The 24,232-nt window shown below is 39.9% G+C and overlaps 1 pseudogene; it reads left to right on the forward strand.

Annotated features, from left to right (window-relative positions):
- LOC127641003 (low-density lipoprotein receptor-related protein 1B-like) overlaps positions 1-24,232 on the forward strand; it is a 303,445-nt pseudogene that overhangs the window by 238,425 nt on the left and 40,788 nt on the right.

The raw sequence follows: 24,232 nt of genomic DNA on the forward strand, positions 1-24,232 counted from the left end.
AGCGTATTGTTTATGCCAAACAAGATGTTGTGAAATATGAAACTTTGTCTTGTCGCTTTGGGGGAGTTTGAAGTGCTGCAAATTAGCGATCATGCACAACACTTAGCAATTATGTTAGCCAACTGATAATTAGCAATGGTATTGGAGTCTAGCGGTTATTATTGACATTGCTTTGTTATTTTGTTTGAGAATTATTAAGCCCCTCTACCACATTTTGTTTGACATTTACGAGTTTGTTGAATGCTGTTGTTGTTGAATTGTTTCACATTTTGCCGTTGAACACTTTGCTAATATGCTGGCTAATTACCGTCCTAATTCATTCTAAGCAAGTGAGGGACAGAATTTGCTCTATATTAACCTGTCTTGTTTTTGGTTTATTTAGTTTTTATGCAAATAATAGTATTTTAATTCCTACTGTGAAGGCTGGCCAAAACAATAAAGACAATAAAGAAGTTTTATGTGTCTCTAATTTAGCAACATAATGCAATACACAGCTGCATCTGACACTTGCTATTTCAAACTATTTTGCCAGGAAACATTTGTTCCCTGCGGTACTGACTGCAGATAAATCCCTGTGAATAACCATCCAAAAAAGACCATCTGTGCTTGACTGCGTTTGTAACTTCATTCTTGGCTCTTTTCTCAGGTGGTTCACAGAACGTCGGTCCCAAGTGCTCTTGCTGTCGACTGGATTGGGAAAAACATGTACTGGTGTGATGCTGAGAGGAAAACCCTGGAGGTGGCGAAAGCTAATGGACTCTACCCGACTGTACTTCTTAAGTCTGGGCTGAGAAATCCAACTGCTTTGGCTCTGGACACATTGACAGGGTAAATTATGCATAATTGTTTTTTTCTGCTGTATATTTATATAATTGAATACCTGCAAGAGATAAGACTGTTATGTATTAGCTTCAAATCCTAGGGAGCTAACTACCTAGACAGCCTTTAAGGTATCATAGGCACACTCTCGCCAATCTTTGGACCTCCCTAACTTTTTTTGGACAAATTCTTAACCAGAATTGCATGGATCAATCTCAAACTGTGCCATACCGAGTAAAAAAGAAATAATCCAGGATGGAAAGAAGAAATGTTCATTGTAAACTCTCTTTTTTTATTTTTATTTTTCATTCAATTCCAACTCGGATTGATATAAAGTAGTTAATTCTAAATAAAATTGTAGTACTTTGCCCACTGTTTGCTTGTGCTATGTATTTGAATGCTTATTAGAGTATTGTGTTGTTACCTTGGCAACATGGTAACGGGAAATTTACTTGAAATCAATTGTTAGTCAAGTTTACGTCTTAGAAGGCAGCTACCTACAGTATTTAGCAGTTGATATCAAGGCAACTCATTGGGTTTTGGTACACAGTTAATGTCTATACTACAATAAGAAAGTACTTTCAGGATCTTTACAAAGTGTATTTCCAAAATGCACATGGATTATGAAGACATCACATCAACCATATTAAAATGAATCCTTTTTATTCAAGTATTGTATTACTCAAAGTTTTCATAAGACACATTTTTTTTCTTATGGTGCTTTAGATATGTGTTTTGGATCGACTGCTGTGAGCAGCCCCATATCGGACGGATCGGGATGGATGGTAGCAAGCCGCGTCTCATCATCGATACAGAAATACATGCCCCCTCTGCACTGACCATTGACCACATCAACAAAAGGATCTACTGGGCCGACGAGAGCCATATCTTATTTTCTAATATGGATGGTACGAAAAGACACAAAGGTACATTTTTAATGTGTTCGGGTGGGATGGACATTTCAATGGCCGATGAGTGGCTGATATGTTTCCAATATTTATATAAAACCATTTAAATACCCTGTTTTCATCTTCACCCTATCTTCCATTGGTTGGATAGTCCAACCCCCAAATCAATGCCATTGGTTGAGCCAACTGGCTGTAGTTATTGGCCAATGTTGATTATGTCAAAATGGCCAAATATCAGGTGATCAGATGGCTTTCCATGATCATTCATCTCATTTCATCTTGTCTTGTCTTTACCTTGCAGTTTTTTTTTTGTCAAATGCACCAATAAAATTATCCCAATCCCATATTTCCAGTCCCCATCAAGGATATAGGTGGCATGACTGGTCTCACATTGTTTGAAGACTTCATCTACTGGAGTGACCAGAAGTCCAAAACCCTCAGCCGCTCTCACAAAACTTTGGGTGGCCAGCAAACAGAGCTCCTCAGCTCCTGGCAAACCATCCAAGACATTAAAGTCTACCATCCTCTCCAACAGCCTGATGGTATTGCAGCAAAAACATCTTCTCTCAGCATGGATAAGGCTTCTAGTGACTTTTTTTGACCATTGTCAAGATTCAGTGGTTCTTTTCAAGGGTTTTTTATTGTTTGTTGTTTGTTCATAGTGCCAAAGCATCAGTGTCAAGTGACTAATGGAGGGTGTAGTCACCTGTGCCTTCTTTCCCCTGGAGGGGGTTACAAGTGTTCCTGCCCTACCCACTTCTACCTGGCCAATGATAACAAGACCTGCCTGTCTAACTGCACGGCCAGCCAGGTGTGACTTAGATAATGTTTACGCCTGGTATTAATGTCAATTTCATGCAAGTCAAGTGGTTAGTGTCAAATACATTTTGTGATCCGATCATCCAAGACAGATGTTAATGCCAGGTGTTAAAAAGGGCCTTAAAATGACAAAACGCGTGAAACAACTTGAAGATGGTTTTCGGCATTGAGTTACTCAGTTACTAATTGTATGGTGTACTAATAGATAAATAGTTGTTCAAGTAGTTTCTGTGTGTGTTTGTAGTTCCGTTGTGGTACAGATGAGTGTATTCCATTCTGGTGGAAATGTGACACTGTGGACGACTGTGGCGACGGATCTGATGAGCCAGCAGATTGCCGTAAGTAGCAGAAACCTTGTCGCCATTTAGCAAATAAATGTCAAACCTGTAATACTAGTGACATATTTTACTACGGTAAAGTTACATCATTGAATCACCTCAGAATTAGACCATGTCCACACTATTCAATTTTGGTTTAAAAATTTAGTTTCCTTGCATTATCTTTTTCCAAAGTGTGCAGTGCTAGAGAACACTGTTGAAAGTCTACATTCCAGTGTGATTTAGAGGTGTAAATGTAGCAAAATCGATGCACTTTCAAAAGAAAATGGATTAATGTGGACATGGCCCAAGGCTCTGGTCCAAATTGTAGTTAGTTGCCTACCTAGACAGCATTTTAAGACAGCATATGTGCACTTTAGATGCAAAGGCTGTTTGAAAACGTAGACAGCAAATTTACGCTGCCTACTAAGATATTTTCTTTCACCCAAATATGGCCAAACTGTATTTACTCCAGACTGCATTGTATCAAAAACAGTGAATAAATCCAGTGGACAAATCGAGAGAATTAGCTTAGCAAGTCTTGTCTCACACATGCTTAGCATAAGTAGCGCTATTTGCATAATGCATGTGTCACACAGTAATATTTCCTACATAGAATGTTCCAAATCATTCACTTACGAGGTTCCATTTGAGTTAGAGTTGCTGTGTCTTTGATAGATACTTGAACCATTTATCACATTAGAGGATGAGAAAATCTTTTTGTCACATTTTACTCCTGTAATTTTTCTCCATAGTTCACAAAGCTATTATTTTTTAATAAAAATGTGTCTCTCATCAAGGTTCTATTAAAGCAATTCTTGGCTTGTATTGAATATGCCACCTCATGGGTCATTTGTAATTTGCTGGCGCCTGTTTGATTGAGGGGTGGATTGTCCAATTCACCGCAAAGGATTGCAAAAATTTGCCGGGTTTGGTGTAGTTTTACCTTAACAAGCAGTTTACCGTGTATTGAGAGGCGAGAGTTGACAATAAACGAAGACTTCTTTCTTTCTTTCTTTCTTTCTTTCGGTTTATCTTGTTCGTTATGTCTGTCTGACTTTCATAAATTGTATCTGTTTGGCTGGTTGTCTTCCTTTTGTTTGTTCTTTTTGTCTGATTTGCATTATTTTGTTTATTTGCTTGTTCATTATTTCTTTTTGTCTTGTATTTCATTTTGTTTATTCTATCCATCTTTCTTTCTATAATTTTCTTTCTTTTTTTTGTCTTGTTTGATCTGTCTGTCTTCCTTTCATTTGTTCTTTTTGTCTGTCTGTTTGCATTATTTTGTTTATTTTTTGTTAATTCTGTCTTTTTGTCTTGCATATGCTTTTGTTTATTCTGTCTGTCTTTCTTTTGTTTGTATTGTTTGTTCTGTCTGTCTGACTTTCATTAATGTCTTTTTTTGTCTGTCTGTTTTGCATTATTTTGTTTGTTTGTTCATTCTGTCTTTTTGTCTTGTATTTGTTTTTTGTTTATTCTGTCTGTCTGACTTTGATCCATTTTGTTTATTTGGCTGGTTGTCTTTCTTTTGTTTTGTACTTTCTGTCTGTTTTGCTCTTTTGTTATTTTGTTTGATCACGTTTTGTTTATTCTGTCTTTCTTTTCTATGTCTTGTTTGATCTCTGTCTGAATTTAATTTATTTTGTCTAATTGGATGGATGCCGTTTGCTTTTTTCTGTCTTTTGTTTGTTTGTTTATTTTGTCTCTGTCTCTTTTGTTTGTTCTGTCTGTCTGACTGACATTTGTAATTTTTTTCTATTTGGCTGGTTGTCTTTATTTCGTTTTTCTGTCTTTTGTCTGTTTGTTTTTTATTTTGTCTGTCTGTCTGTCTTGCTTTATTTCTTTCTATCTGTCCGTCTCTTTTGTTTGCTTTGTCTGTCTGACTTTCATTAATTTTGTCTCTTTGGCTGGTTGTCTTTTTTTATGTCTTTTGTTTTTTTTATTCTGTCTGTCTGTCTGTCTGACTGTCTCTTTTGTTTGTTCTGTCTTTTTATGTTTGTTTTTGTCTGTCTGATTGTCTTTCTTTCTTTCTTTCTTTTTTTCTTTCTTTCTTTCTCGTAGCGGAGTTTAAATGCCAGCCAGGAAGGTTTCAGTGTGGAACGGGTCTGTGCGCCCTCCCTCCCTTCATCTGTGATGGAGAGAACGATTGTGGAGATAACTCAGATGAAGCCAACTGTGGTAATTACAGATAGATGGATGTATTAAATTACTGAATTGAATGAAAGCATAGTTCAGTATGATATACAGTACAATGATGACTTTGTTGTATTTGCTTTTAGACTCCTATATCTGCTTGTCTGGTCAGTTTAAGTGCGCACACAGACAAAAGTGCATCCCTATAAACCTGCGCTGTAATGGACAAGACGACTGTGGAGATGGTGAAGATGAAACAGATTGCCGTAAGAAATATCTTCCATGTTCATTTTTTTTTTTGATTGTTGTGTCACACTGGGAAGTACCAGCTTTAGCTTCAGATACAACAAACATCAATGGTCCTCGCTTAGAGTAAATGTCAACAAATTTCTATTCCTTTAAAAATGAACTCCTGCAAACTGCTCATTAAACAAGAGTGAAATAAGGAGAAAGAATGAGAAAGTGAAAAGTTGTTGAAATCTCTCAACTGACTAAAGTGTTTATTGGCTCTTGAAGGTCAAACTCAGCCAGATTTAACTACATTTTTTAAATGTTTGAACCGACTCATGAGAAAACAGCCAAGAGAGGACCCTGGTAAACATTACCGAAAGTTTTTTGTTTCTTTGTTTTCTTATTCCTCGGCTGTGGAATGCTTAAGAAAGAATTGCTCCAGGGGAATTTGGGACACCAGCAGTGAGAACAAAGGAAATAAATGGGAAAAGAGAAAGCAAAGGAGGTTCACTTGCTAACCAGGTCGAAAAGAACTGCCTTGTGTGACTATAAGAAATCAGTCTGGCATAATGATTAAGTTTATTAAGTCCAAGGGCAAGTTATTCACATGTCCTAACCAGTATGACAAATGATAGGACATTTCTATCTATCTATCTATCTATCTATCTATCTATCTATCTATCTATCTATCTGTCTGTCTGTCTGTCTGTCTGTCTGTCTGTCTGTCTGTCTGTCTGTCTGTCTGTCTTTTGGTTTCTATTCCTTTGGTGTAACGCTGGGTAGTCTCACCCTCAGTAAAAATCTCTCTGGTCTAAAATCATTACTTTGTAAAAAAAAATAATAATTTAAATATGTATATTGAATTGAGTTTATTTTTCTTACCTGGCTAGCAGTTATTTTCAGTTCTTGTTATAAGCAAAAATCTTAATAAATTAAATTAGATTTACAGTAATAAAACAATTAACCAATGGGGTCAGAAAAATAATACTTAATTCAAGATATATTCTCTGAAAACAATGAATTAGATTTTTCAAGTAAATTTATGTTGTTTTAAGGATGTTTAGGTATTTTTACTGGAAAACAAGACAACAATACTGATCATTTCTCATTTTACGCATAAATATTTTGTTATATTTAAGCTTAAAATGAGAGAAAAAAAGATAACCAATGGGGTAAAAATAATAAGGTAAATTCAAGATACATTCTTTGAAAATAACTTGTAATATATTATGCAGTTTTACATCTCAAGTAAATGTATCTTGTTTTATGTATATTTAGACATTTTTACTGGAAAACAAGAAAAAATACTGATTATTTTAAGCATAAACCTCATTATTATTTTTATTTTTATTATTATTTAAGCTTAAAACCAGAAATAAAAAAAAAATATATAAAATAAAAAAACAAATAGCCAAGTACATAATTATTTAAGTATGTTTAGGTATTTTTACTGGAAAACAAGACAAAATACAGTTTATTTTTTATTTTAAGCATAAACCTCATTATTATTATTATTTTTATTTAAGTTTAAAACCAGAAATATTTTTTTTAATATAAAATTAAATAAAAAAACTATTAGCCAAGTGTATAATTGTTTATGTTTAGGTATTTTTACTGGAAAACAAGACAAAATACTGATTATTTTTTATCTTACGCATAAACCTTATTATTATTCATCTTTTTTATTTAAGCTTAAAACCAGAAATAAAAAAATAAATAAAAAACAATTAGCCAAGTGTATAATTGTTTAAGTATGTTTAGGTATTTTTACTGGGAAAACAAGACAAAATACTGATTATTTTAAAAAAAATTCACGATCACAAAATTGTGTTAGAATTAAGCTTAAAATTAGATTTTAAAAAAATAACCAATGGGGTATAAATAATAAGCTTAATTCAAGATACATTCCTTGAAAATAACTTGTAATATAGTATGCAGTTTTGCATCTCAAGTAATAAATCTCATATAAAGAAAATAATTTTGCTCGATGCTTCGCATAACTGTGTATTAAACAGCAAATATGTTCTGTTTGGATGTGATTTTGTTGCATCATCCAGTATTTTTGCTTTCAGTGTGAACAAACAAATAACTTGTAGCTGGAAACGTTCACAAGTATAAGTTCATGCTTGTTAGTTATTGGAACAGAAGTAACAGACAGACAGACAGACAGACAGGACTTAATACTGTCGCTCACATCAGAATACTCCATTTGAAGCCACAGCAGGGGGCTAAATTTGCACTCCTCCCTAGAGTTAAGTAGCTCATTGGACTTTGATAAGACATGCAGATCTGGTATGCCCCTGTTAGGAGACAGAAGAGAAGGGTCTCTATCTTCTCTTAGAGAGCGAAAGAGAGAAAATTAAAAAGATAGAAGTAAAAATGCGAGAAATTTTAAATAGCACAGCATGGATCAGAGCCTGGAGGGTTCCCAGGACTCTAAGAGGCTTTTGAGGGGGTCGAACTGTGTCTTGGATCCAGGGGAACTGAGCTCAGCCCAGGGCTCTGATTAGCCACACAGAGGGAGGGTTTTACAGGGCTAATCGCATATGGAGCTCAGCATTAGAGACTGGCTTTAGACCCCCGAAGGAGGGCGCGCTCTGTGGGTCAGGATTGCTGCTAGGTTTAAGCTTAGCTTAGCTTTGCACACAACAGCCCATAGAAAGAAAGGGGACCGGAATTCTGGTTATAATTTAGACCACTAGGGTTTAAGGGGCGTGTTTCTCTTGTTTTTTCATTAATATATCATGCTTGGTTATGAATGAAGTGTTATGAAATTAAATATTGATTGAATCTCACTTCAACTTCAGAGAAATGTCTGGGTCGTATTTGAAATTATTGTGCTTTCACTTTTGTTAATCAAACTTTCCTCTCTCCAGCTGAAAACACTTGCTCGCCGTCCCAGTTTCAGTGCAAGACCTCCATGCACTGCATCTCCAAGCTGTGGGTGTGTGACGAAGACCCCGACTGCGCTGACGGCTCAGACGAGGCAAACTGCGGTGAGTTCAGAGCCGTCATCGAGCATTACCACATGCACGTCATCACTGCCCATAACATTTCTATGATTCATAACTCCAAAAACATTCAATTTGCTTTAATTTTTCAGCGGCTATTTACCCAAAACGCTGACTCACATGAATAAAGATAGCTTTTGCCTGGTTTCACAGGAGACATTTCAGAGCTCTTAGTCTAATTTTGGGGTTGAAAGAGTAACTAGCGTGGTAAGAGGCGTTTGACCAAAAGCCGTTCGCCCAAGTGCTAACATTTTCTCAGGGCGAACGTTGTCAGGTTGCACTGTGTTTGGTTTCTGAGCCCTCTCCACTGGGTCCAGAATGGATAATTTTGTGTAATACCTAAATGCAGATTATTTAGATTTCCTCTTTAATTTTAAAAAGCAATGTTCTTCAGACTAAATGGATTGTCCATAAAAGCAGTTACTTTGACTTCCCGTTGCTGTTATATGGATTATTGGTGAAGTGTAACTATTCCAGAGGGAATTTAGATTGTTTAGAGGTTACTCTATCATAGCTCTATCATAAGTATTGACTTGAATGTTTCTCCTAAAAAGAAATGATACATTAACAAAGACATTTCAAGAAGTGGAAAGTGTACATGATGCCGGATCTTAACGTTAGACTTGATAAGCTCCAGACACGCACAATTAACAGAGACCGCAAAAATGTTTGATAGGAAACCCAACCCAAACAATAAAGTGATTTGATTGAAACACACTTGTGCACTTTACATCATTGAGAGGATATAATGGAATATTCACATTTATCCAGCATAATGCTATAATGATTTTTAAAAACAGGAACCTTCCGTAAGTCTATTTTAATGTCCATCAGCAGAGTAGAGTTTTATCTAAAAAAAATCAATACATTTCTCTTGAAAAGAAGACATTTCCCAACGATTAGATATTATGAAAAGATAGTGTGCACTGGTGGGTGCATACGATTAGAAGAAGATATCAATAGGACAATATTGATATGTTGACTAAGATGAAAAGAATGACAAATTGTATCCTTTTCATTGCTTTATGGTTCTTTCATGGCAACACTGACTTAATTTCATAAACTATTTGTGATATACTGATATATCGGGCTGGATGATAAATCAGTCAACAATTGCAGCGTTATATAAGCCATTGACCACCCCAATCACTAGTTTCTGGTGTCTGCATTGGCCATAAAGAAAAAACATATTGTTTGACTGCTAACATTGAACTAGCTTGATGTTTTTTTCACAGTGATTGATTCAGGCTCATTACAGCATACTTTCTCATTGGTTTTTGTGGCTTGAAAGGCTAAGTGTTAGTAAGGGACAAACATTGTTTTGCTGTGCCACGACGAAATATCATTCGATTCAGCTGTCATAAAACACTCCGCTTACGCATTGAACACTGCTTTTAATTTGCTGAATGTGGCCTCTCTCAACACAGTGTGATCCTATTTTTATATGTTGAATTATTCACCAGGATCTGCCTCTCTTTGGCAGCATTTCGACGAAAGCTAATTGGCCAAGAACACTGCCTGAGGCGCAATGCAAGCATGCAGACAAATACAAGCTGTACATGCTTTTATTATGCTAACATAAAAGTAGATTATGAATTTTATTGTCCAATATGGAGATCCCATATATGGCATTTTAATCAAGGGGGATCCCTTGTTGTTTTTTGGAAAGACCTTTAGGAACATACAGAACTGAGATTGAGAATAAATGACATTTCTATCAGGAAGACTCACAGACTTGAGTGAAATTTAAGATTACATTTATTTGAGGAATATAAAACAGAAAAGTTATGTCTCTCTTTGGCGTAGGCCCCGTCTGGTGGTCCGAAAAGGTTTTACTCTGAACCGTCATATCCTGCTGGAGATAGGAGGCAGGGGCGAAGAGCCTACCCCCGTGCAGGACGGGACTCAACTGGTGGTGGTGGGGTGGTGGAGGTTGCTGTGTTAGCACACTGAAACAGCAATGTGATAGATTGTTAGCAGACTTATAAAGCAACGGCTTACATGCGATTGGCTGGGAATTACCCAGCTAATGGTGCGATGATGTACAGCTGCTAGTCTTCCCGCCAGAACTACGCTGCGCTTACATATACGTATTTGTAAACAATTCTATGATAATTCTCCATACAGGTATTGTGAATGGTATCTTTTATCCATTTTTTTTTTTCAACTCAAGTGTAACTTGATCCCTAAAGCTAAATGGAAGGACAAAATGATAAGATCTCAATATTCCTGCCCTGCTCTTTCCGAATTAGAATTCTCTTAATGTCATTTTAAGTCTGTGAATTAGCACTCAAACATAGCATTGCGATTGTCAATTAATCATGCATTATGTTCTCATCTCCCCTCATGATAGTTGTATTAGTCATCTCTGACATTCAGTGGGGAGGAAATTACATTTCTGATTTCCTGTAGTCAAAAGAGCTCTCATTAGCATGTTGATTATTTTAAAGCAAGGACAGGAAATTGAGATTTACACCAGTGTTCCTCTGGTGCAGCCTTGTGGGATGCTACACTTAACTTTTTACGTAGATTTCTCTACATATCAATTTGATCAACATTGACTTCTTTTACAGTCTAAGTGTTATGAGTCATTGGTAAAGATGACACTGCTTTTAGAAGTGTTACGATCAGGGTATGAAACCGCCACACAACAAATGCAAAAGTAAAATTTGGCATTTACCAGCCATTGTGGCTGGTGGGCAAAAAGTTAATTTCATACCCTGGTAGTTTATCTAAATACTTATGTTACACAGAAAATTCAATTCAAATGCCTAATATGATTCTTTTGAAATCTTTGTTTGTCTGTATATATAGATGAAAAGACTTGCGGACCACATGAATTTCGCTGCAAGGACAACAACTGCATACCAGACCACTGGAGGTGTGACGGGCAGAGCGACTGCAGTGACAATTCGGATGAAGGAAACTGCAGTATGTATTTCTGCAGCTGCATCTAACCTTAAAAACACTACATTTTTAGATGAAGCTCTCTCTGACTACAAACAAAATAAGTAGTAGTGTGTGTGTGTGTGTGTGTGTGTGTGTGTGTGTGTCGTGTATTTGATCACTTTGTTGGGGACCAAATGTCCCTATAAGGATAGTAAAACTCGAAAATCTTGACCTTGTTGGGGACATTTTTGTCTGGTCCCCATGAGTGAAATACAGCTTATAAATCATACTAAATTATGTTTTTTGAAAATGTAAAAATTGCAGAAAGTTTTCTGTGAGGGTTAGGTTTAGGGGTAGGGTTAGGTGTGTAGGGGATAGAATATAAAGTTTGTACAGTATAAAACCATTATGTCTATGGAGAAAGTCCTCTATGAAGGATATGGAATAGCACATGCATGTGTGTGTGTGTGTGTGTGTGTGTGTGTGTGTGTGTGTGTGTGTGTGTGTGTGTGTGTGTGGAAGCTGTGGGTTAGTGTGTGTGTGTGTGTTTTTTCTACTTTTTTGTTTGTGGTGTTCCAATTTCTTTCCAATGGGGTAAGAAAAATAAAATTCAATTGGATAAAAAGATTATTTATCTAACTCCATTGACAAAAACTACATTCTTGTTTTAAGCATAAAACCTCATTAAAACTTAACATATCATGCCATTTTGCTTGTCGATTTAATATATACAGTTTTTTGTTTAAAGAATGTTTACAAAAAACAAGACTTTTTTTTTTTTGCATTGTAGCAAAAACGAAAGTGGAAAATTCAAACGGCAATCCACAGTAACAGATACACATGTTGTAATCTGCTGTTATGCTATCGCTTCTTCTGGTCTGGTGGTCATCTGACATTTAAATGCATTAAGCTTTTAAATTATATTCCATCCTCACACATCCAAACATACAGAAGCAGCCGGGTATCTCAGGCTATAAATGTATTCATATCATGTTCCACAGTGTGTCCTGTAGATGTTTGATCTTTAGAGAGAGATTTGCAAGCCTGTGTGTGTGTGTGTGTGTGTGTGTGTGTGTGTGTGTGTGTGTGTGTGTGTGTGTGTGTGTGTGTGTATTTGCATTTGCATGACTTCATTGTTGTCTCTAATTTTCATGTCTATTCCCTGCTTTTGCCCTAATGGTTGGATCATTATCAAGGCATGTAGCGAGTTCTCCGCTAGTCAGAGAGCTCCTGATACCCTGTGGATCTCATCACACTTAAACACAACTTCAACATCATCTCAAGCCTCATTCATGCTTTAAACCCACAGTCTGTTCTGTCAAGAAAAGGAGCAAGAAGGGAGAAACATAGATTGTTAAATTGTACGATGATTGCTGTAGAAATTTGTATGTGTGGTACAAGTGGTGATTATTTCAATTTCCCAGAAATACAGACAGATATTTTTCATGTCTTCTTGGAATGTTGCATCTACCACCCACCTGAGTGCAGCTGTCATTTTTTGTCAGCCCTGTGACTTTGATTGACAGTTAGCGCAGGAACTGTCCCTCTGAATGGCAGAATTAATCTCTCAACCTGATCTGCACTTTGGATTTAATGGCTTCAGTCCTGTTGCTCCCAGCTTCCTCTCCGGTGATAAACAGTGTTGTGTGTTTGCCATTGCAGGGGTTTGTTTTTCTTCTGTGCTGTGGCATGGGACCATTTATTTAGTAGATTATGGAGCCACTGCGATCATTTATTAGAAATGTAATAATGATGTAAGTCGCACTTGTGCTTGAAGCAGAACGTGTGACAACAGGATTGCTTGAAATTTACCCACCTCAACATGCATCTCTCTTTATTGCTTCCTTTCCTTTCGCTTACGTCTTTTCTTTCCTTTCCTTTCCTTCCCTTTTTTATTTTCTTTCCTTCCCTTCCCTTCACTTTTTTCTTTCTTTTCCCTTCCCTTGTTCTTTCCTTTCCTTTCCTGTCCATTCCTTTCCCTTCCCTTATTCTTTCCTTTTCTTTTCCTTTCCCTTCCATTCCTTTCCCTTCCCTTTTTTCTTTCCTTTCCTCCCCTTCATTTTCTTCCTTTCCCTTCCCTTATTCTTTTCTTTCCTTTCCTTTCCTTTTCTATTCCTTATTATTTCCTTTCCTTTCATTTCCTTTAAATTATTTTTTATTTCCTTCCCTTTCCATATCTATATCCTTTCTGTTTATTTGCTTTTCTTTGCATCCATATTCTTTCCTTTCTCCTTTTTCAATTCCTTTCCATTGTCCTTTCTTTCTTTTTCTCTCTCTCTTTCCTTTCCTTTATTTACTTTTTCTTTCTTTCCTTTCATTTCCTGTCCATTCCTTTCCCTTTCCCTTCCTATTCCTTTCCTTTCCCTTTCCCTTCCTATTCCTTTCCCTTCCCTTCCCTTATTCTTTCCCTTTCCCTTCCTATTCGTTTCCCTTTCCTTCCCTTATTCTTTCCTTTCCTTTCCTTTCCTTTTCCTTCCTATTCCTTTCCCTTCCCTTCCTTATTCTTTCCTTTTCCTTTCCCTTCCCTTTCCTTTCCCTTTTTTCTTTTCTTTTATTTCCTTTCCTCCCATTCCTTTTCTTCCCTTCCCTTCCTTTTTTCTTTTCTTTCCTTTCCTTTTCTATTCCTTATTATTTCCTTTCTTTTCCTTTTAAATTCTTTTTTCTTTCCTTCCCTTTCCATATCTATATTCTTTCTGTTTATTTTCTTTTCTTTGCATCCATAGCCTTTCCTTTCTCCTTTTTCAATTCATTTCCTTTCCATTTTCCTTTCTTTCTTTTTTTCTCTCTTTCCTTTCCTTTATTTACTTTGTCTTTCTTTCTTTTTTTTCCTTTCCTTGCCTTACCTTACCTTGCATTGCCATTTCATCTCTACTTCTTTACTCCTTTTCTTTTCTCCATTTTCAAGATGGCGTTTGTCTCATTATTTACTTAAGAGCTATAGAGTCTTAAAAGTATCCCAGCCATCACACCAGATTTGCAGATTTCATTAACTATGTACATTATATGTCTGTGCAGTTGAATTTCAAATTGAATTAATGCTTCTCTCATTCACTTGTGCTCCCTTTTTCTTTTTCGTCCTTTCCATCAATCTATACATCTCTCTCAATTAAAAGACTAACAGATCCCTTATTATTTTTCTTGCAGTAGCTAAGTGGGATATTTCCCTAGAGGCCATTTTTAACACTTTTAATGAGCACAGCGTGCTGAGGATCGCTTGTCAGATACAAGTGTAATTTTTAGTCTATCACAGTGTGATATGTAAGGATCCATTTCAATTGTCTGTATTTGAAATTATTCACGATGTCATGCTCAAAAAGGAGGATGTTCACTCTAGATGAAAATGACATGTATGATCATCAAATAACTATGCTTTGAGTTGAATATTCTTTTTAAATGTTGGCATGGAGATGTGTGTGGCTATACAAGTGTAATATATAAGTGGCTATATAAGTGTAAGCCCCAGATTTACAGTCCCAGGTGACTGGCAGTAAAACTGGAAGGTTTGATTTTTTGTTCTATACTTCTGTTGGATTCACCTTGGGAACCTAGAAAAGAAACATCAGTGGGAGGGAAATAAGGGTTCTCATTAGGTCAAAGAGTCCTGATGTCAGGATTGATAATCTATGGAGCACTGGGGCAGGATGCAGAGAGAGTGATAATAGAGTTAGAGATGTGTCAGGCAGGGGATTCGACACTGCAGCGTTCAATTACTGTCATCTGTGAGCTCAGTGCTCTGTGCTTGACCCATTCTCTTTTCTTTCTTTTGTCTTCTTTCTTTCTTTCAATTTTTCCTTCATTCCTTACTTTCCATCCATCCATCCATCCATAATTTTTCTCTTTCTTTCTTTCAATTTTTCCTTCATTCCTTACTTTCCATCCATCCATCCATAATTTTTCTCTTTCTTTCTTTCAATTTTTCCTTCATTCCTTACTTTCCATCCATCATTTCTTTCTTTCTTTCTTTCTTCAGCCAAAGTTTCTTTTTCATTCCTTATTTGTATCAATCCATCCCTTCTTTCTTTCTTTCTTTCTTTCTTTCTTTCTTCATACATAATTTTTTACTTTTCATCCTTTCTTTCTTCATCCAAAGTTTCTTCCATCATTCTATACTTTTTATCCATCCATCCATCCATCCATTCATTCATCCTCCTTTTTTCTTTCTTTCTTCATTCATACTTTTTCCTTTATTCCTTACTTCCCCATCCATCCATCATTTCTCTTTCTTTCTTTCTTCAGCCAAAGTTTCTTCTTCATTCCTTATTTTTATCAATCATCACTTCTTTCTTTCTTTCTTTCTTCATCCAAAGTTTCTTCCATCATTCTATACTTTTTATCCATTCATCCATCCATCCTCCTTTCTTTTGTATTTCTTTCTTCATTCATACTTTTTCCTTTATTCCTTACTTCCCATCCATCCATCCATCCATAATTTCTCTCTTTCTTTCTTTATTCAGCCATAGTTTATTTTTCATTCCTTATTTGTATCAATCCATCCCTTCTTTCTTTCTTTCTTTCTTTCTTCATTCATAAAGTTTTACTTTTCATCCTTTCTTTCTCATCCAAAGTTTTATCCATCCCTCCATCCATTCATCCTCTCTTATTTTTTCTTTCTTCATTCATCCATAGTTTCTTCCTTCCTTCATTCCTTCCTTCCAGCATTCCGTATCCTTTCTTACTAATCTGCTACCACTGTCGTTTGCCAATTAGGAAATGTTCATGTCTTTTTAAAAAACGTCAATTAACAGTTGTTTGTTGACAACCGCTTATTCAGTATTCTCACCACATGCCTCTTTTAGCAACAGCAGAAGAATTCAAAATACTGGATCCATAACATTGATCTGTCTTTCTCTCTTTTTCTTAGAGCCAGTTACATGTAACTCTAAGAATTTTGTATGTGCAAACGGAGAGTGCATTTCCTCCCGATTCCGCTGCGATGGTGACTTCGACTGCACTGATAACTCTGACGAGGTGCTCTATCTATCTATTTATCTGTCTGTCTGTCTATCTAACTGTCTGTCTTCCCTTTTTCAGGTAACAAAGTACTGATATCTCATATATATTTTTTCAGAGAGGCTGTGAGAGCCACTGCTCTGAGGATCAATTCCAGTGTATGAATCATCTCTGTATCTCCACCAAATGGCTCTGTGATGGACAGGAAGACTGCAAAACCGGAGAGGATGAGGCCAACTGCAGCCCTGCCAACACAGCCATGACAGGTTAGCTCTTTAAATAATGCAAACGGATCCTAAACCGATCAAAGCTGCTCCAAGACAGTGTGCCTGGCACTTCTATAATCACTTGTCACTGAGTGGACACCTTTTATCCAAAGCATATTACTGTCCTCCAACTACAGGAATGGGACACTGAAGAATCTTGGTCTCAAATGCATTGCGATTTGACTCAATGGTGACAGGACATATGAGAACCTGGAAGGGTCAGGGGATTTTTTAATTGTGTATCGTAGTCTTGGAAAAGTCATGGAATTTTGTATAGTGAATATAGGTTTTACTAGTTTTACTGGATATTCTGCTGTACAAAGGCAACATGCAGTAACTACATCAGAACCAAAAGCCTTTGAAGTGATTTCGTTGTTACTGCATCTGGTTTCACACTCAGGTTTAAACCGCCAACCTTTGAAACACTGCTTCTATCCATTATCACTAACCCTTTCAAAAATAACATTAAGATTTTAATATTGTTTCTCCCTAAGCTTGACTCATTTGAGTGTAAAACTGTAGATGGCTCAATTACCCTTTAGTACAGTATGTTATTTAAAAAAAGTGTGTCCCATTTTTTTTTTGAAGGTATTGCTAAAAATAAATACAATATGCCATTTTAAAAGGCAGCTGCAGTGTTGGTAAGCATCTACATAACCCTTGACCATCAATCTCTACTACATTATAATATCTCCTTTTACAGCAAAAAATAAAAAGATAACAAAATATAACCCTCTTAATTCATCTTCCTTCCTTTTCCCTTTTCATTTCTTTAATCCTTTTGCATGAAATAGATTTATTATTATATTAATATATTAATCTATATTATTATTTAATGCTCCTTCCCTGTGTTTTAAGGTCAAGAATTTGGGCGATCTTTTTTCAGAGCCATGGCTTATTGGTAATGTGTTTTCCATTGTGGTGCTCATTTGGGAGATGTAGGTTCAACTCACTTTCAACCATAATTTGCTGTCAATCCCAAACCCAGAGTAGTGGAGTTAAAGCATCTACCAGCTGGGTAGCCCATGCTAACCAGCCAAACCTTGACCTCTTGCTAAAATGCCATGTAGGGCAACTCTTTTTTTGGATAACATTCAATATTTACTTTCCTGTTAGCATAGCAAAGGAAAGGGAAGGAAATGAAAAAAGAGCAAAAAAGAAAAGGGAAATTAAAGAAAAAGACATAGACAGGAAAAGACAGGAAAGGACATGGAAGGGACAGGAATATGTACATGGGCATGGAAAGTAAATGGAAAAGTAAATTGAACAGAAAGGGCATGGACATGGAAAGGAAAAAAACTAAAGGAAATGAAAGAAAAAAAACATCAACATGGAAATGACATAGGAAAAGAAAGGAAACTATATGGAAAGGAAAGGAAACAAAATGAAATAGAAGAGGGATAGGAAAGAAAGAAAGAAAAAGGAAAATAAACAAAATAGAAGAGGGATAGGAAAGGACATGGAAATGGCATGTACAGGAAAGGAGAGGAAATATAATTTGCTATATTGTAGATTTCAGCCCTTGAAAAAGTTTGCCAACTTTAAAAGGCTTGTTGGCTGACCACTTCTTAATTTTATCTATTAGTAAAAAGAAAAATAACATTTAAGAAAAATAGATTAAAGCTGATGAGAAATGGCTCCATTCAGAGTGAAAGAGCCCTAGCAGAATAACACTGTTTCTGAAATGTAATGGTTACTTTAACCCCAAGAGACTGAGAGCATTTCACTGTGGGCTCCCTTCCCTCTTCCTCGGGCCCCCTGTCTTAAATACTTTAGCTGTGTGTGCCGGACGCGGGGTCCCTGAGGTCATCCATGCCTGCAACTGCAGAGTGAATTATTGTTATCGCGAGGGCCTCTGAGATGCATTCAAAAAGCTCTCACACTGTCATTTCCTCCCCTTTTCCCTCTCTCCCTCTGACTCAAGGCAAGTCAGGGGAATTTTACCCTCAAATTAATATTTATGTGGCTGAAACACTTCAAAAAAGTGGTCTAACACTTCAAAAATTGTCTGAAGTCTCTATGAACGTTTCTGTGGCCAAATACACTGGTCTGCTGAAGAAAATCATGTGTTCCATTCTGAGACTACTAGGGGAGCAGAATGTCGTTCCAGGGCATGTCATTCAAAGAAAATATCATTTCTTAGAGAAGCGATTAGAGAGATTTTTTTGGTGGTACCTGGAGTAACAGTGTGTGTTCTTGTGTTAAGAAATGTATTAAAAATGTAGTGATGTTTTGGCAAACACTTTGTGTGAATTCCCAATGTGTTTGTAAACAGCTCGGCCGACATCCTGCGGTCTGAACGAGTATGTGTGTGTCGGAGGGGGTTGTGTGTTGGCCAACCAGCGTTGTGATGGGCAGAGCGACTGTTCCGATGGATCTGATGAGGTCAGTTCATTACCTACATAAACACATATTCATTTTAATGCAGTATTAAGGATCTTATAAGATTCTGTTTTGCTGCAAGGGCAATGACCTCCCCACTTTATGGAATTAGATATGTATCAAAAGTATTAAACACAACTTCAAATCAATATTTTGTGAACTACCAACTTCTTCATGAAGCTGTTGCCCAGTAACTTATTAGCCAATGTGGACCTTTCCTTGTAAAGCCAGCCTATTTGTTTCAAAATAGCAATCGAAAACTTTGGAAGCCTAAGGTCACATCCACACTAATACATTTTAATTCAAAAGCGCATTAGATTTCAGACATTCAGCATTCCTCTGCTGAAAACATAGACTTTCAGAAAACTATGACGTAGTTTGTGACATTTTCAAGCGAAAATGAATTAGTGTGGATGTGGACTAAGACTGCGTCCACACTAACCTGTTTTAGTTCGAAAACATATTGGTTTTGTTATGTTTACGCCTCTGGAATGCCGTTCCCTCTGCTCCAAACTGAGACTTTCCATTCTGTGCATTTTTTGGGAAAAAGATGATGTTAGGAAACTGAAAATTGAGTTCCTATCTGTCACTCACTCAATGTTGTGTTGATGTAGTGACACAAGGGGTCACCCTTGGGAGCCCCAAACACCTCTGATCTTTGAAAAAAGGCCAATGGGAATTGGCGAGTGGAATTTGCATGCCACTACTCCGGACATACAGGTATAAAAGGAGCTGGCTTGCTACCACTCATTCAGATTTTTTCTTCGGAGCCGAGCGTTTGTGTTCAGCGAGTTGAATTCTTCTGCCGAATCCATTCAACTCTGAAAGCAAGCAAAGCTTTCTCCCCCTCTTGCACCAGTGATGTGCAGAAAATGCCCTTCAATCACTTCAGCAGCTAAAAGAGTTTATTCTTCCTAATAAAAGAGTATACAGTATTTTCCAACTAAAAGAGTGGCACTACCAGAGCATCTTTTTAAAGATGCCTTTCCATCTGTTTATTATTACTGGTTGTGGTCGCTACCTCTCCGCTTCTGACGGCCATGATTGGGTGCTGCCCACATGGAGACATCTTTCGTGGATGGGTCATGACCTCATTGCAAGAACATGACCATGTCAACATGCAGTCATGGCTTTCCTTCATCAGAGGGCTCCCCACCACGGTCCTTCTACCTACGGGTATGAGGCTGAGGCGGTTAGCACTGGGGGCGATTTGGGGACCTTAATGGGAGCTTCTCCGCTGGGAAACCCCCACAGACCTCCCATTCCCCATCCCCAGTACACTCCTGTGCTCCATTCGAGTACTGGGATGAGACTGCCAGCTCGTCTCAGGGCGAGTTTGCGATCTCATTCGGTGCTTGTGAAGATGATGAGCTCTCGATCGCAGCATCGGAGAGTGGGCTTGTCCAGTCCGACGTCAAAGACTTGGCTGGGCTCCCACCCTTGGGTGCAGTCGCCCAGTCACAGGCTGTTTCCTGGGCCTAGAGCGCCGTTCACGGCCACGCCCCACCCTAGTTCCTTTCTACATTGAGGTGCATGATGCGCTCACAAGATTGTGGAGGGCTCCTTTCACTGCCTGGACCCGTTTCATATGCTCCTCTGCTCTCACTACCCTCGACGGTGGGGCTATTTTTCAGAATGAGTGGTTGCAAGCCAGCTCCATTTATACCTGTATATCCAGGGTAGTGAGAGCAGAGGAGAACATGAAACTCCCCTGCATGCAAATTCCACTCGCCAATTCCCATTGGCCTTTTCTCAAAGATCAGTGGTGTTTGGGGCTCCCAAGGGCGACCCCTAGTGTCACTACATCGACACAACATCTCATTCCCTCCATACAGAGGTTATGAAAGTAACCAGGACACTTTGAAATGAAAACAAATTAGTGTGGACAAGGTCTAAATGAAAATGGCAGTTTTTATTATCTCTCAATATATATTTTTGTTCAATACTTGAAAAGTTATGTTCAGTGCTTCAAAGAAATCTAATCCCACCCTCCATAAATGTGTTTCTTTAACAACCAGTCAGAAAGTATACTGATTTAAATCTCACAAACCTCATAACACAAATACTCATAACACAAATTGATGATTTGTGAAATGTTTTGACTGATTCATTAAAAGAATGTAAGGTGTGATTTAGTTTAGAAATCGAAAATCTATAGTTCTCTTACGAGAGGTTCTCTCGTATTGCGTAAGCTAGCTTACGCTACGGGAAAGATTCATCTTTTCTGAGATATTGAAGCCAAAAAATTATCCTTAATTTTGTATCCATTGTCAACGCAGTGCGGCAGCTGCAGACCTTGAGCGGGCTAGCTAGCGAGCTCATTGGTTGCTCTGCGGCAACTGCTGCAGCCTATAGACGAGCTTGGGCGAACTCGCGATCCAATGAGAGGCGTCCGCGCTCACTGCATCAAAGCCCGCCAAAAAGGGCGTGACTAGAGTGCATATAAGCGTAGTTCAGTAGGCTGGAACCCTGATTTTCATCTCTTCAGCGAAGCTCTTCGCGATCACTGAACCGAAGCCGCCGCCGCTCGAGGGGCATCAAGCAAGCGTGGACAGCGCCGAAGAAGCCGGCCGTCTTCGCCACCTTCAGCCGTCCTGCGAGCTACGCCATCCGGCGACGTATCCTTTTAAAAGCAAGCTAGTTCTTAAAGAACTTCACAAAAGAGTACGAAGCGTCTTTTTAAGATGCCTCGCCCACTTGCGCCTCATGCCGCCTCCTTCAGCACCGGAGACCGCCACATCATCTGGCGCCTCTGCCTGGGACTGGGGCATGCAGAGCTCGCCCGGCCAGGCGGATGCGATCTCTGCGAGGAGCTGCCGATGTCGACCCTGCGGGCTCGACTCGAGCGCTCAGGACCGAAGCCGCCGCTTCCGCTCAGCCGCAGAGAAAAAGCGCCGCCTCAAAGGCTGCCGGAAACAGTGGTAGAAGCGATTGCCTCGCCGGAGCCCATCCCTCGAAAGCATCGCCTTCACCCTCCCCGCCCACCCGGACGCCAGCAGTTGCCGCCGAGCGGCTGCTCTGCTGCCATCTCGGACTAAGAAGCGGAGGATAAGGGCTGTTCCATCATGGCTTCGACAGCGAGGAGTGGTCAGGCTCACACGCCTCCTCCTCGCCCAGGAATCCAGCAGGACCCGCGCCGAGTCGAGGGGAACTAACACGCTCCTCACACAGGCCGCCGACCGCCTCGGCTCGAGTGGTCACCGCCCTTGAGCAGGCACCCAACAGACTTGACGGCTGCTTTCACAGAGCCGCCACAGCAGCACCCGCTACCCGGGCCGCTCCCTTCCTGCCGGAACTCCACGCCGAGCTTTCCAAATCATGGAACGCGCTTTCTCGGCCAGGGTCCGATCCCACGCCTCCACCTCTCTTGCTTCGTGGACGGCGCCACTGAGAAGGGCTACGCTTCCATCCCTCCGGTCGAGGATGCGGTAGCAGCACACCTTTGCCCGCCTCCGCGAGATGGCGGTCTAAACCAGTGCTCCCGCCTAAGGCCTGCAGAACAACTTCCGCCTGTGTTGGCCGCCTATTCCGCGCCGGCCAAGCTGCATCTGCTCTGCACTCTATGGCCGTCCTACAGATCCTCCAAGCGGACCTTCTGCGGGAGTGGGATGAGGAAAGCAGGCATCCAGAGGCGGTTGCAGACATACGGAGTGCTACGGACCTCGCCCTCGCGCTACCAAAGCTGCAGCCCAAGCTATAGGGAAGTGCATGGCCGCGCTGACTGTGACCGAGAGACATCTGTGGCTAACGCTAGCCGACATGGGAGAAGCAGAGCGCTCTACGTTCCTCAACGCACCGCCTCTCCATCCGGTCTCTTCGGCTCCGCTGTGAGTGGTATCATTGACCGGTTTTCAGAGGTCCAAAAAGCCACACAAGCCATGAATCTCTTTCTGCCTCGTCACGCTTAGCTCCTCTGCAGGCCGCCCTCGAGCTCACAGCCGCTTCAGACAGCCGCCAGCGCAGACGCCGCCACCCCCGCTGGGCCTCGGACTAGAATTGCGCTGAAACCTGAACAACCGAAGTCCTCCTAGCTTTGTTGACAAAACGACGGATCAGTCCCGCCGCGCCGGACCACCGTCAAAGCTTCGCCCCTGTCAGTCCCCTTCCTTCAGGCTACTACAGTGGTAGATTCAGCAGCCAACAAGCCGGTGTTAACGCTCGCTTGCCTGCGCCAAACGCCGCTTTCACGGCGACCCAAATAAATCTGGTAAAGAGCAAGCATGCCATATGTGTAGAAAATGTGCCCACAACCCAGTGTTCACCTCTACACACAAGCATTACACATCCCGTGTCCATACCAGAGAGCAAACATGTCTTATGTGTAGAAAATGTGCCCACAATCCAGTGTTCACCCCTACACACAAGCATTACACATCCCGTGGCTCTATCACGGCACACTCACATAAAGCGGTTACGAACCGCCGAGTGTTAGGGTTAATAAACGCACTACCTAACCGCGGCGCTCCATTCTCTGGCAGCTCTGTCACACTACCAGCCTTATGTGTAGAAAATGTGCCCACAATCCAGTGTTCACCTCTACACACAAGCATTACACGCCCGTGTCCCCATCAGAGCACACTCAAAAGCGTTACTAACCACTCGAGTGTTAGAGTCAATAAATGCGCCACGAATACGCGCTGCCATTCTCTGCCCGCTCTGTCACACGGCCAGCAAACACTTTCTGTATGTAAGTCCCGTGCCCGTGACTATGCTTGCGTATCACTTAACAGACGTGACTCTTTCCCCATTCACCTCAATCGGAAGTCACTCACAGAACAGCCTGTCCATGCTGTCTCGCGAGCAGTCCAGCATAAGCACAGTAAGCCGCCACACATTCTGTTCAGCGCTGTGTGCGGCAATCAGAGCGATTTGGCCACTCACCCTCTAACATTACGCTTCAAAGCGTGGGAAGATATTCCAGGGATATCCGAATGGGTGTTAAGCACAATAAAACAGGGCTATTTGCTACAGTTCGATCGCCGCCCTCCTCGCTTCAGAGCTGCTCGAAACTACTGTGAACACGGAAGCAGTGTGCATGCTTCGCTCAGAAATAGCAAACCTTCTGTGCAAAAGGGCCATAGAGAGTGTCGCCTCCCTGAGCTGAAGTCGGGTTTTACAGCCGCTATTTTCTTGTCCCCAAGAAAGACGGCGCCTCAGACCAATATTAGATCTCAGGGTTTTGAACAAAGCGCTTGCAAAAAGACCGCTCAAAATGCTTACAACCAGCAAACTCCTCAGCGATGTGCGCCAGGGGACTGGTTTATTTCTCTCGATCTGAAAGATGCATACTTTCAGATTCAGATAAATCCCCGTCACAGGCCATTCTTGAGATTCGCCGACGGCCAGGTTTATCAATACACCGCCCTTCCGCTCGCCTGTCCTTAGCACCTCGTACTTTCACGGTGCATGGACGCTGGCGCCGCACTCCCGCGGAGTCAGGGTTTGCGAATTCTGAACTATTTGGACGATTGGCTGATTTTGGCACAATCACATACGGAGCTTCTGTC

This window comes from Xyrauchen texanus, chromosome 50 (genome assembly GCF_025860055.1).
Source record: "Xyrauchen texanus isolate HMW12.3.18 chromosome 50, RBS_HiC_50CHRs, whole genome shotgun sequence".
In the NCBI taxonomy this organism is placed as follows: domain Eukaryota; kingdom Metazoa; phylum Chordata; class Actinopteri; order Cypriniformes; family Catostomidae; genus Xyrauchen; species Xyrauchen texanus.